This window comes from Suncus etruscus, chromosome 2 (genome assembly GCF_024139225.1).
Source record: "Suncus etruscus isolate mSunEtr1 chromosome 2, mSunEtr1.pri.cur, whole genome shotgun sequence".
In the NCBI taxonomy this organism is placed as follows: Eukaryota; Metazoa; Chordata; class Mammalia; order Eulipotyphla; family Soricidae; genus Suncus; species Suncus etruscus.
The window spans coordinates 16,230,430-16,244,360 of NC_064849.1; the positions used below are offsets into that span (position 1 = coordinate 16,230,430).

Genomic DNA, 13,931 nt, shown 5'->3' on the forward strand with positions numbered 1-13,931 from the left:
TGAAAAAGACTATTTTTATCTTATTTTACATTTTTATCTTTGTCTTCAAAGGGGTATTAAATGAATAGAAAGGATGAACTCATTTGTAACCTGGGATCCTCTAAGAGGTTCTTAACAGACTTGGTTAGAGCAAATGGATCTAAACCCTTTCATCTACTTTGACTTCTCTTATTCTGCTGAGTATGAGGGGTTTTGAATGTACTAATAGCAAGAGGTCAAGGTTCTGGGAGACACATGGAATAAGGTACATTTTAATTCAAATACTGTAAGGCTGTAACAACATCTATACATCTATCTTGGATAATAAAACCTTTCATAGGATGTTTCAAGAGAAAGTACATAATAGAGTAAGGTGCATATTACTTTCTATTATTAAATCCTCTTAAAAACTCAAAATCAACACCCGTTTTAGTTCTGAAGTGGTTAGAACATTATGGGAGCCAAAAAGGCTGAGCAAGAGGTCTCTCATCTGCATGGGGCATTCTGATCTGGAAAATTTTTTTTTTGATACTCAGATAGATAGAACTCCAAATTGGGAGAAGACAAATGACTCAATTTCCACACTCACCTATAATTTCTTGTGTGACTCTACCAGGTGTAGGCTCTTAAAATATCCTGGGTCTCTATCTATTAATTTGATATGGAAGTGGAGGCATGCATAGTTAATGGCAAAGGATAATTTGCAATCATTATTGAAATGCAATAGGTAAATTCTCAAATATGTTTTAAAGTTTATGATAAGAGCACATTTGCTCCCTACTCTCATATTCTTGGCATGAGTGAATGGTGGAAAAGATGAGGTTAGTAGGGGTGACTTGAGAGCATGATTCTATAAAAATACGCATTGACTAGATTCTGAAGTTTGATTCTGAAGCATATTCTTGTTTTGTCTGAAATGACATTTCTTTCTCTTCATTCTTACCTACCTTCTGGCATCAATTATTCTTTCTGAGTTCTTCTGGAATGCTGATTCCTTTAGGATTACTGTCAATACTAGGTTAGGTCTGTTTGAGTGTCTATGGGATTTTTTACTTCATCCTCCCTCCAACCCATTCTTAAGGACTGTCTTGTTCCTGCATCTGGCACTTCATGAGCTTCTCAATATTATTTTCAGAATTCAAATATCACTCTCTATAGAGGAAACATTTATGAAATCTTGTTGCTGACCTATAAATCAATCATAGTATTGGTTTTCTTCCTTTTAAACCTTTTCCCATTATAGATCACACTCTGATTCTTGATTTTGCTTAGGGCATGAGAAAAATTAGCAAAATCTTAACTCTGGTTCATTCATTATCAACCAGGAATAAATAACTTCATTATAATCATTTGTTGTAGATTTTGGTGTCACCATAAAAATTAGATTTAAAAAAAAAAAACAACAAAAGAAAGTCAAGCTTGCTATTTGGCCAGTGTCGGGGCAAAACCCTACTTGCTTTAATTTATTGAATTTGTTCCTTACAATCTCTGAATTCAAGCAATTCAGTATGTGTAGACTCAGTGAGACAGGGATCAATATTTGGTCTTTTTGAAAGATGAAACTATGTAATGCAGATTCAAAACTGAAAATCCGTACAGCTGGCTATAATTCAAGAGAGTCCCTGCAGGGTTTAAGTTGCAAAAGGAGCATTTTACCACCACTAGCTCCTGATTTTAGTTGGAAGGAAAAAAAACAGGAGTCGTAGCTTAATTCTATGCTCCCCTATAACTGGTAACTTGAAGAAAAGGTAAATTACTCACATAAGAGGCTTTGTTAATTTTGTACCTGACAGGATATTAGTAGAACGGTACAGAAAAAGATTACTATCATAAATTCATCCCACAAAGGTATTCCTGTAAAATATTTTGTACAGGGTTTAACATAAGTGATACAAATGGTTCAGATCAATGTTTACCTTACTGGTAGGAACAATGTAGGTATTTCTTATACATTTAATTAATCTGAGTTGATTCCATACTTGAAAACCATGATATGATATAACTTTTTAATAATTAAATTTTATTAAACTTTAGCACATGTAAAGTGTTTTACTATCACAAATACAATGGAAATTAATACAGATGAATATTTTGGTCTATAGTATGTAAAGATTCTCTTAAAGGTGCTTTATTATTGGTTATATTTTAGATTTTAAAACAAATTCTCTAATCTGTCCAACATCAAAAACATTTATTCAGTGCTCTGTTTAAAGAATTGTGATAGACATTATAAGAAACACAAAGTCATATAAAAAGTTTATATTTTATAGTTATCTTCCAAGCTGTGATTTTAGATACTGCCCCAAGTATTAATTTTGAAATTCATTATTTGGAATTTCACCCATTCTGAGATATGTAGAGTTCTGGAGATTCTACAGTCCATTAAGTAAGTAGCAATATAGTTTTAAGAAGGTGGTATACTGATAAAAATATTCTGAAAAACATTTTGAAGTGATATTACTCATCCATAATTTATAGACATTTTTTACAATGTTCTTAATTTACATAAATAAAATATGCTCCAGGAAATCCCAGTTTATATTTAGTAATTTTGGAGAACATTTTCTGATAATCAGTTTTTCTCCAGCACATGTACTCAGTGATAAATGTTGTATCTGTTGGTTCTGTGGTGTCCTTTCTATTTTCTTGCAATTTTCCCTTTGTATTTAATGCTTTTCTTTGTGTGTGATAAAGATTTTTTTGTTTTTGTTTTTGGGCCACATCCGGCAGTGTTCAGGGGTTACTCCTGGCTCTGTGCTCAGAAATCACTCCTGGCAGGCATGGGGGCGATATGGGATGCTGGAATTTGAACCACTGTTGGTCCTGGGTTGGCCGCTTGCAAGGCAAATGCCTACCGCTGTGCTATCTCTCCGGCCCCCAAGAATATTTTTGTTACCTGCTGCATATTTATTTTGCTTCCAACTGTAGGTTATTTATTTAACAAGTTTGACAGTAAAGAAAAACTGGTCACTAAGCATTTGTCAATGTATATTTTATTTTCATATGATGCATGTTATTGCTAAATGCTTATGAAAAATGCACTGCATAAACTCAAATGTTTATTTTATCTCTCAGCAAGTTTAAGTGGTTTTTCATTTCTCAGAACTGAAATGGGAGAAAACAATGGTTGTTAATATAATAGGGAGAGGTAATGAAGATGCTTGGATAGATGAATGCATATCATTTCTCAAGAATAAACAAAGGAAAAGGTGCAAGCTAATGATAGGAAGAGTTACCAAGGGAGAAAGTCAGGGTCTTCTCATTGTGATGCTGGAGGGAAAGATGGGTGTAGAGGCCAATGGGGACCAAATGTTGGTAAGGCAGTGTGTACAGTATAATTTAGTCTTAAACAATCTAACCAGTGTTTGTGACTGTGAAGAAGACACCATACTGACAATATAGGAAGGGTATACATGAGCTAGTCTGATCACTGTGATCAGAAATATCAAAAGAGGGGCCAGAGCATTAGCACACCAGTAGGAAGTTTGCCTTGCAAGTGGCCAACCCAGGACCAACAGTGGTTCAAATCCCGGCATCCCATATCGTCCCCATGCCTGCCAGGAGTGATTTCTGAGCAGAGCCAGGAGTAACCCCTGAACGCTGCCGGGTGTGGCCCAAAAACAAAAGCAAACATTAAACAACAACAAAAAAGAAATATCAAAAGATCCCCTACTTTATTTGCAGGATGGATATACCTATGTGCTTAGGAATTACACCTAGGTCTGTACTTAGGGATCATTCTTTGTGATCCCTAAGTACAGGTCTCTTAGGTCTCTTGTGGCCAGATGGAAGGCTGGGATTGAATGGGAGGCTGGTCAGACATGTGCAGGGCAAGCACCTTACCCTCTGTACTATTGCTTATTCACAAGATTCCCTCATTTCATCTTCTTAAAACTTGTATGCAATCAAAGCCCACCAATTGTTAGCCTTTAAGTGTTTGTCCCTAAAGTCAGCCTCATATTAATTAAAAGTGGAAACAAGGAAACTAAATACAACCCTGCACCAAAACGCTGACATATTTGGGGGGAAATTAAAGAAAAATATATGTAACAATTATTTAAATGCTCAAATGTTACTTAAGTTAAGCATAAACCAAATTCATGATTTTTCTTTATTTTCAGGGATTTTGTAAGGGAAAAGAGGCTTCTTAAATTTCTCTCTGATAATGTTTCTTTTTGAAATTTGCAAAACGTTTCAATAAGGAAATGAATGATTAGTATAAAAACTTTTTATTTTAATATTTATGATGAATGATTGCATTTAGAACCTCAATATTTTATCTATGTAATTTTGTCACTCTTTTATTCATTTTTACCAAAAATGTTATGAGAGCATTGTTTATTGTGCAATACTTCCTTATTAAAATGTGCATTCTTAAGATCATTTTTGACGTGTTGTTCTCTTTCTGTAGCTTTTCACATTGGGTTCATATCTCAGAATTAAAACCAGAGTCCATTAAGCATCATTCATCTGTGAGATGAATTTTGTATCCCGTCTATTGATTCTATTGTGGGTGAACATTTAGAGATTTTAAGCAAGCACTATCTAGTGCCCTAAAAAAGACTTACATTATTCTTTCAATGTGGGATAAAAAGTAGGAAAATATTTTTATTTAAACAGCTTGGGGGAAAATGTTTCATATATTGAGTTACTAAATGTAAAGCATGTCATTTTCTGATAAAATAAAAATAAGTAGTCTGTAATATTGATCTAATGAGTATATTTAATAATTCTAAGCTTATTTGCCTTTGAAAGATACTTTATGGGATGGAGATTTTTTTCAAACCAGAGACTTCATAATAAGTAGAATAATAAACAATAAAGATAAGTAGAAATAATAGAAAAATATTTTTGTAGTGTATTTTTGTAGTGAGTTTATAATAAATTGTAACAGAGAAAATTAAGAAAAGATTGTGACTCTATTATTGTCTTGAAAAATCTTGACAGTCACAGTTGTTTTTGGGTTATATTTATATCAAGGTGCCTCATTAAAATACTATCTGTCAGTGATTAGCTACTATACAACCAGTATTTTATTACAAGATAAAGATAAAACAAAACTTTAATGTAAAAAATTAGATTCTTTAATTCAATTGTCCAAAAGACATCCTTCAACAGTGTATATTTCTCACCAATGTCCCCAGTTTCTCTCTTTCCTCCTTCCTTCCCACTGCCTTTCCCTGTGCCTTCCCCATTGCTTTTTAAAATTTTTTTTATTTAAAAAAATTATGTGTTTGGGTTTCAGTCATGTAAAGAACACCGCCCATCACCAGTGCAACATTCCCATCACCAATGTCCCAAATCTCCCTCCATTCCACCCGACCCTCGCCTGTACTCTAGACAGGCTTTCTATTTCCCTCATACATTATCATTATTAGGATAGTTTAAAATGTAGTTATTTCTCTAAACTTGTCCCTGTTTGTGGTGAGCTTCATGAGGTGAGCTGTAACTTCCAGCTCTTTTCTCTTTTGTGTCTGAAAGTTATTATTGCAAGAATGTCTTTCATTTTTCTTAAAACCCATAGATGAGTGAGACCATTCTGCATCTTTCTCTCTCTCTCTCTCTCTCTCTCTTCTCTCTCTCTCTCTCTCTCTCTCTGACTTATTTCACTCAGCATAATAGATTCCATGTACATCCATGTATAGGAAAATTTCATGACTTCATCTCTCCTGACAGCTGCATAATATTCCATTGTGTATATGTACCACAGTTTCTTTAGCCATTTGTCTGCTGAAGGGCATCTTGGTTGTTTCCAGAGTCTTGCTATGGTAAATAGTGGTATAGCTGGGTCATATGGGAGCTCGATTTCCAGTTTTTGGAGGAATCTCCATATTGCTTTCCATAAAGGTTGAACTAGACTGCATTCCCAATGTGGAGAGAAAGGAACTCTTATCCACTGCTGGTGGGAATCCCCATTGCTTTTCTCCCTGCCTTCCCCTCTGCCTTTCTCTGTGGCAGACACTTTGCTTCTCTCTCCCTCTTTCTCTTGCTCTAAATCTTCCTGTTTTCTTTAGACATATTGTTACTGAATACTTTCAGCACCCTCTTTTTCTTCTGAGTGATTATTTCCAACTATCATTGTCATAGAGGTCTCTTCTCTGTCCTAATTGCACGTCTCTTCCCTTATGGAAAGCTTCCTCTTTGTGCTTGTCTCTATATATTTATTATTATTAATCAATATAATATTATATTTTTATATTTCACATGAGTGTGATCATTATATGTATATCTCTTTTCCTCTGATTCCTTTTGCTTGCCATAATAGTCTCCATATTTATTCATATATAAGCAAATTTCATGACTTTATTTTTTCTAACAGTTGCATAGAATTGCATTGTGAACATATACCACAGTTTCTTTTCCCACTCATTTTTCTCAGGTTTTATGCTATTGTGAATAGTGATGAGATGAACATTAGAGTGCAGATGCCTTTTCTACATTGTGTTTTCGGATGCCTAGCCTATATTCCTAGGAGCTGCATTTCTCGCTCAGATGGAAACTCAGTTTCTAGTTTTTGAGTAAAGTCCACACTGTTTCGCAAAAAGGTTGACCAGTGGTGGTCCAAAAAGGCTGAATCAGCAGAATTCTTTTTCCCCAAATCCATGCAAGCACTGTTTTTTCTTTCTTTTCTTTTCTTTTCTTTCTTTCTTTCTTTCTTTCTTTCTTTCTTTCTTTCTTTCTTTTCTTTCTTTCTTTCTTTCTTTCTTTCTTAATTTCTTTCTTTCTCTTTCTTTCTTACTTCTTCCTTTCTTCTTTCTTTCTTTCTTTCTTTCCATCTTTCTTTCTTTCTTTCTTTTTCTTTCTTTCTTTCTTTCTTTCTTTCTCTCTCTCTCTCTCTCTCTCTCCTTTTCTTTTCTTTCTTCTTTCTTTCTTTCTTTCTTTTCTTTCTTTCTTTCTTTCTCTTTCTTTCTTTCTTTCTTTCTTTCTTCTCCTTCCTTCCTTCCTTCTTCCTTCCTTCCTTCCTTCCTTCCTTCCTTCTTTCTTTCTTTCTTTCTTTCTTCTTTCTTTCTTTCTTTCTTTCTTTTTCTTTCCTTCCTTCCTTCCTTCTTTCTTTTTTTTGTTTCTTTCTTTTTCTTTCTTTCTTTCTTTCTTTCTTTCTTTCTTTCTTTCTTCTTTCTTTCTTTCTTTTTCTTCTTTTTCTTTCTTTCTTTCTTTCTTTCTTTCTTTCTTTCTTTCTTTCTTTCTTTTTCTTTCTTTCTTTCTTTCTTTCTTTCTTTCTTTCTTTCTTTCTTTCTTTCTTTCTTTCTTTCTTTCTTTCTTTCTTTCTTTCTTTCTTTCTTTCTTTCTTTCTTTTCTTTCTCTCTCTCTCTTTCTTTCTTTCTTTCTTTCCTTCTTTCTTTCTTTCTTTCTTTCTTTCTTCTTTCTTTCTTTCTTTCTTTCTTCTTTCTTTCTTTCTTATTTTCTTTCTTTCTTTCTCTCTCTCTCTTTCTTTCTTTCTTTCTTTCTTTTCTTTCTTTCTTTCTTTCTTTCTTTCTTTCTTTCTTCTTTCTTTTTCTTTCTTTCTTTCTTTCTTTTCTTCTTTCTTTCTTTCTTTCTTTCTTTCTTTCTTTCTTCTTTTCTTTCTTTCTTTTCTCTTTCTTTCTTTCTTTCTTTCTTTCTTTCTTTCTTTTTCTCTCTCTCTTTCTTTCCTTCTTTCTTTTTATCTCTCCCTCTTTCTTTTTTTTCTTTCTTCTTTCTTTCCTTCTTTTTCTTTCATTGTTTCTTTTCTCTCTCTCTCTCCTCTCTCTCTCTCCTCTCTCTCTCTTTCTTTCTTCTTTCTTTCTTTTCTTTCTTTTCTTTCTTTCTTTCTTTCTTTCTTTCTTTTCTTTCTTTCTTTCTTCTTTCTTTCTTCTTTCTTTCTTTCTTTCTTTCTTTCTTCCTCTTTCTTTCTCTCTCTTTCTTTCTTCCATTGTGTGTGTGTGTGTTTAAGTGTCAGTGTTTGTGGTGGTAATGATGTCAATTACTGTTTTTGGTTTGCATCTCCCTGATGATTAATGATGTGGTACATTTTTATGTGCTTTTTTACTATCTGTATTTTTCTTTGAAAGTGTTTCTGCTTATTTTTTTTCTTCCCATTTTCAGATGGAGTTAGATTTTTTTTTTCTTGTTAAGCTTAAGAAGTGTCGTATATAGATCTTAGATATTAAGATGGGTATTTTTCAGATGGGTATTGAGAGAGTTAGTTTCTTCTAATAAATGGGTCATCTGTGCATCCTGGTCACCATTTACTTTGATGTGCAGAAACTTTTTAGTATAACTTAGTCCCATTTGTTTATCTTTGCTACCACTTGCTTGGACAGTGGTGTTTCATTCTTAAAAATGCTTTTAACTTCAATGCCTTAGAAAGATTTATCTATATTTTGCTGCATTTAAATTATAGTTTCAAATTGATGTCAAGTGTTTTTTGTTTGTTTGTTTTTTGTTTATTTTGGGGAGGGGCACACCTGGTGATGCTCAAGGAATACTCCTGGCTATGTGCTCAGAAATTGCTCCTTGCTTGGGGGACCACATGAGACGCCTGGGGATTGATCTCCGGTCCATCCTAGGTCAGCACGTGCATGGCAAACGCTCTACTGCTTGCACCACTACTCTGGCCCCTGATATCAACGTTTTCAATCCATTTTGATTTGACTTTTGTGCATATTATTATAATGAGGTCTGTATTTATTTTTTTGTATTTTACTGGCCATTTTCCCCAACACCACTTGATGAAGAGGCATTCCTTGTTCCTCTATCTCCCCTTTATATTTCTCATTTTTATTTTAATAGAGATTAGTTTATCATATTCCTGAGGGTCTGTCTCAGGATATTTAAGTCTACTCCACTGATTTGAGTGTATGCTTTATTCCAATACCATGCTTTTTTAATTGCCACCACTTTATAGTAGAGTTTGATGTTTGAGATGTTAGCTTTAGGGAAAATTGATTCTTCCCGTTTTTCTTTTCCCCATGATTATTTTAGGTATTCATTTGGTTTATTGATCCATACTAATTACAGAAAGTTTGACTATTTCTTTGAAATATGTCATGAGTATCCATATATGGATTATATTAAATCTGTGCAATGACTTGGGATATGTTTCTATTTCCTTTTGTCCTCTTTTATTTCTTGAAGTAGAGTTTTGTGGATTTTTTGTACAGGTCTTTAAACTCATTAAATTGATAAAGAGGCACTTGATTTTCTGAGGCACTATTGTGAATAATATTGTTTTTTAACTATATCTTATCTTTCATTACATGTATATAGAAAAGCCATAGATTTTTACATATTAATTTTGTGGCCTGCCACTTTACTATACAAATCTATTATTTTCTAGAAGCTTTTTTGTAGTCTTTAGGATTTTCTAAATTTAATGCCATCTATAAATCCACAAACAGTGAGTCTTTGACATCTTCCTTTCCTATCTGGATACCCTTGATAGCTTTTTCTTGCCTCTTGCTGTTGCAAGTGCTTCCAGTATTGCATTGAATTGAAGTGGTGGAATGGCCAACGTTGTCTCATGCCATTTCTTAGAGAAAAGCCTTATAGTTTTTCATGTAATATTTGCTATAGGCTTGTGGTAAATTGTGTTGACTATTTTGAGGAGAATTCCTTCAGTTCCAATCTTGTTTAGAATTTTTATCATTCACTATTCAGTGCTGGATCTTGTCAAATGCTTTCTCTGCATCTAGTTCTATGATCATATGATTTTTCTTTTTCTTTTATTGACATGGTGTATTATGTTGATGTACTGGTATAATTTAAGCCATCTGTACATCCTCATGATGAGTCCTACTTAATGTAAATGAACTTTTTGATAAATTGTTGGATTATATTTGCTAATAGTTGAGAATCTTTGCATCTATGTTCATCAAGGATATTGGTCTGTAATTCTCTGTTTTTATGGTGTCTCTGTCTACTTTTGGTATCAAGGTGATACCAAAACTGGTTATTTCCAACCTTTTAAATAAATGATATTCTTAATGATGTAAGATGTTATTTTATTGTTATTTTATTTGTATTTCACTAATAACAAGTTACAATGAGCATTTTTTCATGTGCATGTTAGTCATTTGTATGTGGGGAAGCGTCTTTTATCTCCTTTTCATATTTTGAATGAGGTTGTTGGATTTTTCTGTTATTGATCTTTGTGAGTGCTTTAGTTACCTTGACTATTAGTCTGATATTATGTATTGTGTGTAAATATTGCTTTCTCCTTCTGTAGGGTGAAGCTTTTTAGGCTGGGTTTTCTTTGCCATGTATTTAATTTTTTATTTGATACAGTCTCATTTACATTTTTGTTTGTTTGTTTTTGGGTCACACCCGGCAGTGCTTAGAGATTACTCCTATCTCTGAGCTTATAAATCAATCTTGGCAGGCTTGGGAGAACATATATGATGCCAGGGATCAAATCTGGGTCTGCTGAGTGCAAGACAAATGTCTTACCAGCTGTGCTATATAGCTCAGGCCCCAGTCTCATTTACTTTTGCTTTTGTTGTCTATGCTTTGTAGTCAGCTTGTGGAAGATGAAGTCTGAGTTTTATTTCTTGAAGAATTCTATATTTTACTCTGTATACTCGATGGATTATGTCTAAATTTAGGAAGTTTAATAAACGTTCATTTAATCTTTGCTAATGAGGGGGATTTCATTTTAATAATAATAATAATTATTATTATTATTATTTTTCAGATCATAATCGCCTTTGATAAATCAGCAATCCCGGAGGTGAACCTCCAGGCCTCGTCTATGATCAATTCATCACATCTGAGCACCGAACCTCTCGGAACCGACTCTGGGTCGGGATCGAACTAGGTCTCAGGTGATGATGTCTAAGCCTCTAGGAAGGCCTCACTGCACAGGGTCCAAGAAGGGGGCCTTCGCAGAGGGAGGTTTTTCTCATCTCGGGTCGAAACCGACGGGGCTGGGGCTGGGGGTTCGACCTGATCAAATAAGATCAAGGTGTAGGCAGGGAAGAGGCGCAGGGGTGGGCGCACACACTCACTTTGCACACTCACTCATACTCACGCTCACACACTCATCACCAACCACACCCGAGGCCGCTAATTTTTAAGGTTTCTTTTCTGGCTCACACACAGGGACACTCAGGTGTTGCTCCTGGCTGTGAGTTCAAAAATCACTCCTGGAAGGCTTGTGAGACCATATGGGATTCCAGGGATTAAACTAAATCCTACTCATTGTGCTTTAGCTCCGGTTTCCAGGTTAAGCATTTTTTTTAAATTTCAAATACTTTTTTATTTACAAAGTTGTTCATAGTTAAATTTTAGACATGCGATGTTTAGCATCAATTCTACTAACAGTGTTAACCTCCTTCTACCTAGTTTCATTTTATTAAATATACAGAAAAATTTATTTTTTGCTCATAAAATCTTTAGGGCATACTTAGAATGTTTTGGAATCTGTGTTAGACATTAATTTAAAATTCGAAAGACATATCTAATCTTTCAGAGGTTTGTTTTTCATGAATTGACTTGTATAGTAACTGGCTTTATTGGTTGACTAGAATCTATTATGTTTATGCACCACAGTTTAACAAATATGTATACCTGTGATGTTTCTAAGTTTTTAGATACTTTTACCTATGTTGGCATGAGTTACTATAGTTAAACATTATTTAACACAAGTACCCATATGAGACAACTCGCTGAATTGTCATCCATAAAATAATCTGATCTGTAATATGTGACACTCTTTTTAAATGTTCTAGCCCTGAGTTCTGCTAGCTATTATTCTATTATTCAGAAACATTTTCCCCTTTGTAATCTCAGGTCTACATTTAGAAGAAACCTTAAATGTTTTGGAATATGCCACAATTTATCAAAGGGATAAACTAGTCCTAATAGTTCTTACACAATTCAACGTAAATGACACATATCACCTTTGTATGCTGTAGTCATAACTGTCAAGAAATAAACTTATATGTTAGGTGAGTGATTACCAAACTTATAGTAGTGAAATGTTAATTATGTTAATATTTCTTATACATATTGGTGTATGTTCATACGCACATGCATACACATACTTAGTTTAAACCCTGAAAGAAATATTAATTCAGAATCTTTCCCTATACTTTCAGAAAGTACACTTATTTTTATCTCAAAGCAATTTTCAAGGTTTTGATGTGTGAAGAATTCTCATTAACTTGCTTTGAGCAGTTATATTTTATGAATAGACTTATATTTTCTTATTTGTCAATGGCTATTACCCAGTTAAGTGTTGAAAATACTAAAATAAATTTTTAATATGAATAAACTTGAAATTAATTATTTAATTTCCTAGTTTGGAATTGCTTGCTGATGGTGTGTTTATTTTCAGGAAACTCTAGTTCATGAAAGCTTAGGAGTGGAATAAACTGAAACAAAATAGCAGCAAACCTGTTTCACACTAATTTTGTAGCAAGCTCCTGTAAAAAATCTCATTGGTCAAATAAATTTAAGAAATACTGCATAGGTGTTTCATCCTAAAAGATGCCTTTAGCTTTAGTGTCATGGAATGTTCTGCTTATGTTGTCCTCTGTGTATCTTATTGTACCTTTCCTCTATGTATCTTACCTCCAATTTGGTTTGGCTTTTATATCTGGTGTTAAGAGTTTATTTTTCTGTATGTAGTTGATCAGTTTTCCTAGCAACAATGGTTAAAGAGGCTTTCCTTGCTCCACTTTGTATTTATTGCTCCTTTATTAAAGATTAATTGTTTGTAAACTAGCAGGTCCATCTATTCCATTGATCTGAGGGTCTGTCTTTATTCCAATGCCATGCTGTTCCAAAGAGTGGAAGCAAAGATAAACATGTGATTACATTAAATGGAGAAGCTTATGCATATCAAAGGAAATAATGACTAGGATACAAAGGCTACCTATGGAATGGGAGAAACTATTCACCCAATAACCATTAGATTAGGGGCTAACATCTAAGATATACAAGGCACTGATTGAAATTTACAAAAAATAAAAAACAAAAACAAAAACTAACTCCTTCAAAAAATGGGGAGAAAAAAATGAACAAGCATTTCCTCAGAGAAGAAATATAGTTGGCTAATACAGGCACATGAAAAAATGCTCTATGTCACTAAACATCAGGGAGATCCAAATCAAAACAACAATGAGATAATATCTCACAGAACTGAGACTGGCACATATCACAAACAAACAAACAAGCAAACACAGCTCCCTAAGAAAAACCCAGTGTTAGTGTGGATGTTGGGAAAAAGGGACTTTCATTCACTGCTGGTGGGAAAGCAGACTGGTCCAGTCTTTTTGGAAAACAATATGAACATTACTTATAAAGCTATAAAATGAGGTTCCATATGTTCTAGCAATACCACTTCTAGGAATATAAAAACACAATATAAAAATACGTTATGCACTCCTATTTCATCTTAGCACTATCTACAATAGACAGAATGTGGACAAAAGACAGGTGTCTGGCAATAGATGAGTGGCTAAAAAATGGTATAGGGGCCAGAGCGGTGGCGCTGAGCAACAAGGTGTCTGCCTTGCTGGCGCTAGCCTAGAAGGGATTGCGGTTTGATCCCCTGGCATCCCATATGGTTCCCCAAATCCAGGAGCTATTTCTGTGTGCATAGCCAAGAGTAACCCCTGAGTGTCACCTGGCATGGCCGAACACTCCCCACCCCCAGAAAAAAGAATCTACACAATTAAAAATTATGCAGTTGTCAAGAAAGAGGAAGTCATAAAATTTGCTTAATTACTATCTGAGTGAAATGAGTAAGAAAAAAAGGAATATACACTAATAATGATAGGGAAGAAATGGACATGAAGAGAACAATCCCATTCACATTAGTGCCACACAAACTCAAATATCTTGAAGTCAACCTGACTAAAGATGTGAAGGATCTATACAAAGAAAACTATAAAACACTGCTCCAAGAAATAAGAGAGGACACGCAGAAATGGAAACACATACCCTGCTCATGGATTGGCAGGATCAAAATAATTAAAATGGCAATACTTCCA

General features: G+C 34.1%; 1 non-coding gene across 1 annotated transcript; it reads right to left on the minus strand.

The window, feature by feature from the left end:
• Positions 1-10,623: 10,623 nt before the first annotated feature.
• On the minus strand, positions 10,624-11,040 carry LOC126002805 (small Cajal body-specific RNA 2). Its single transcript, XR_007493434.1, has one exon. It is a non-coding gene; the product is annotated as a small Cajal body-specific RNA 2 (non-coding RNA).
• Between the last annotated feature and the right edge of the window lie 2,891 nt (positions 11,041-13,931).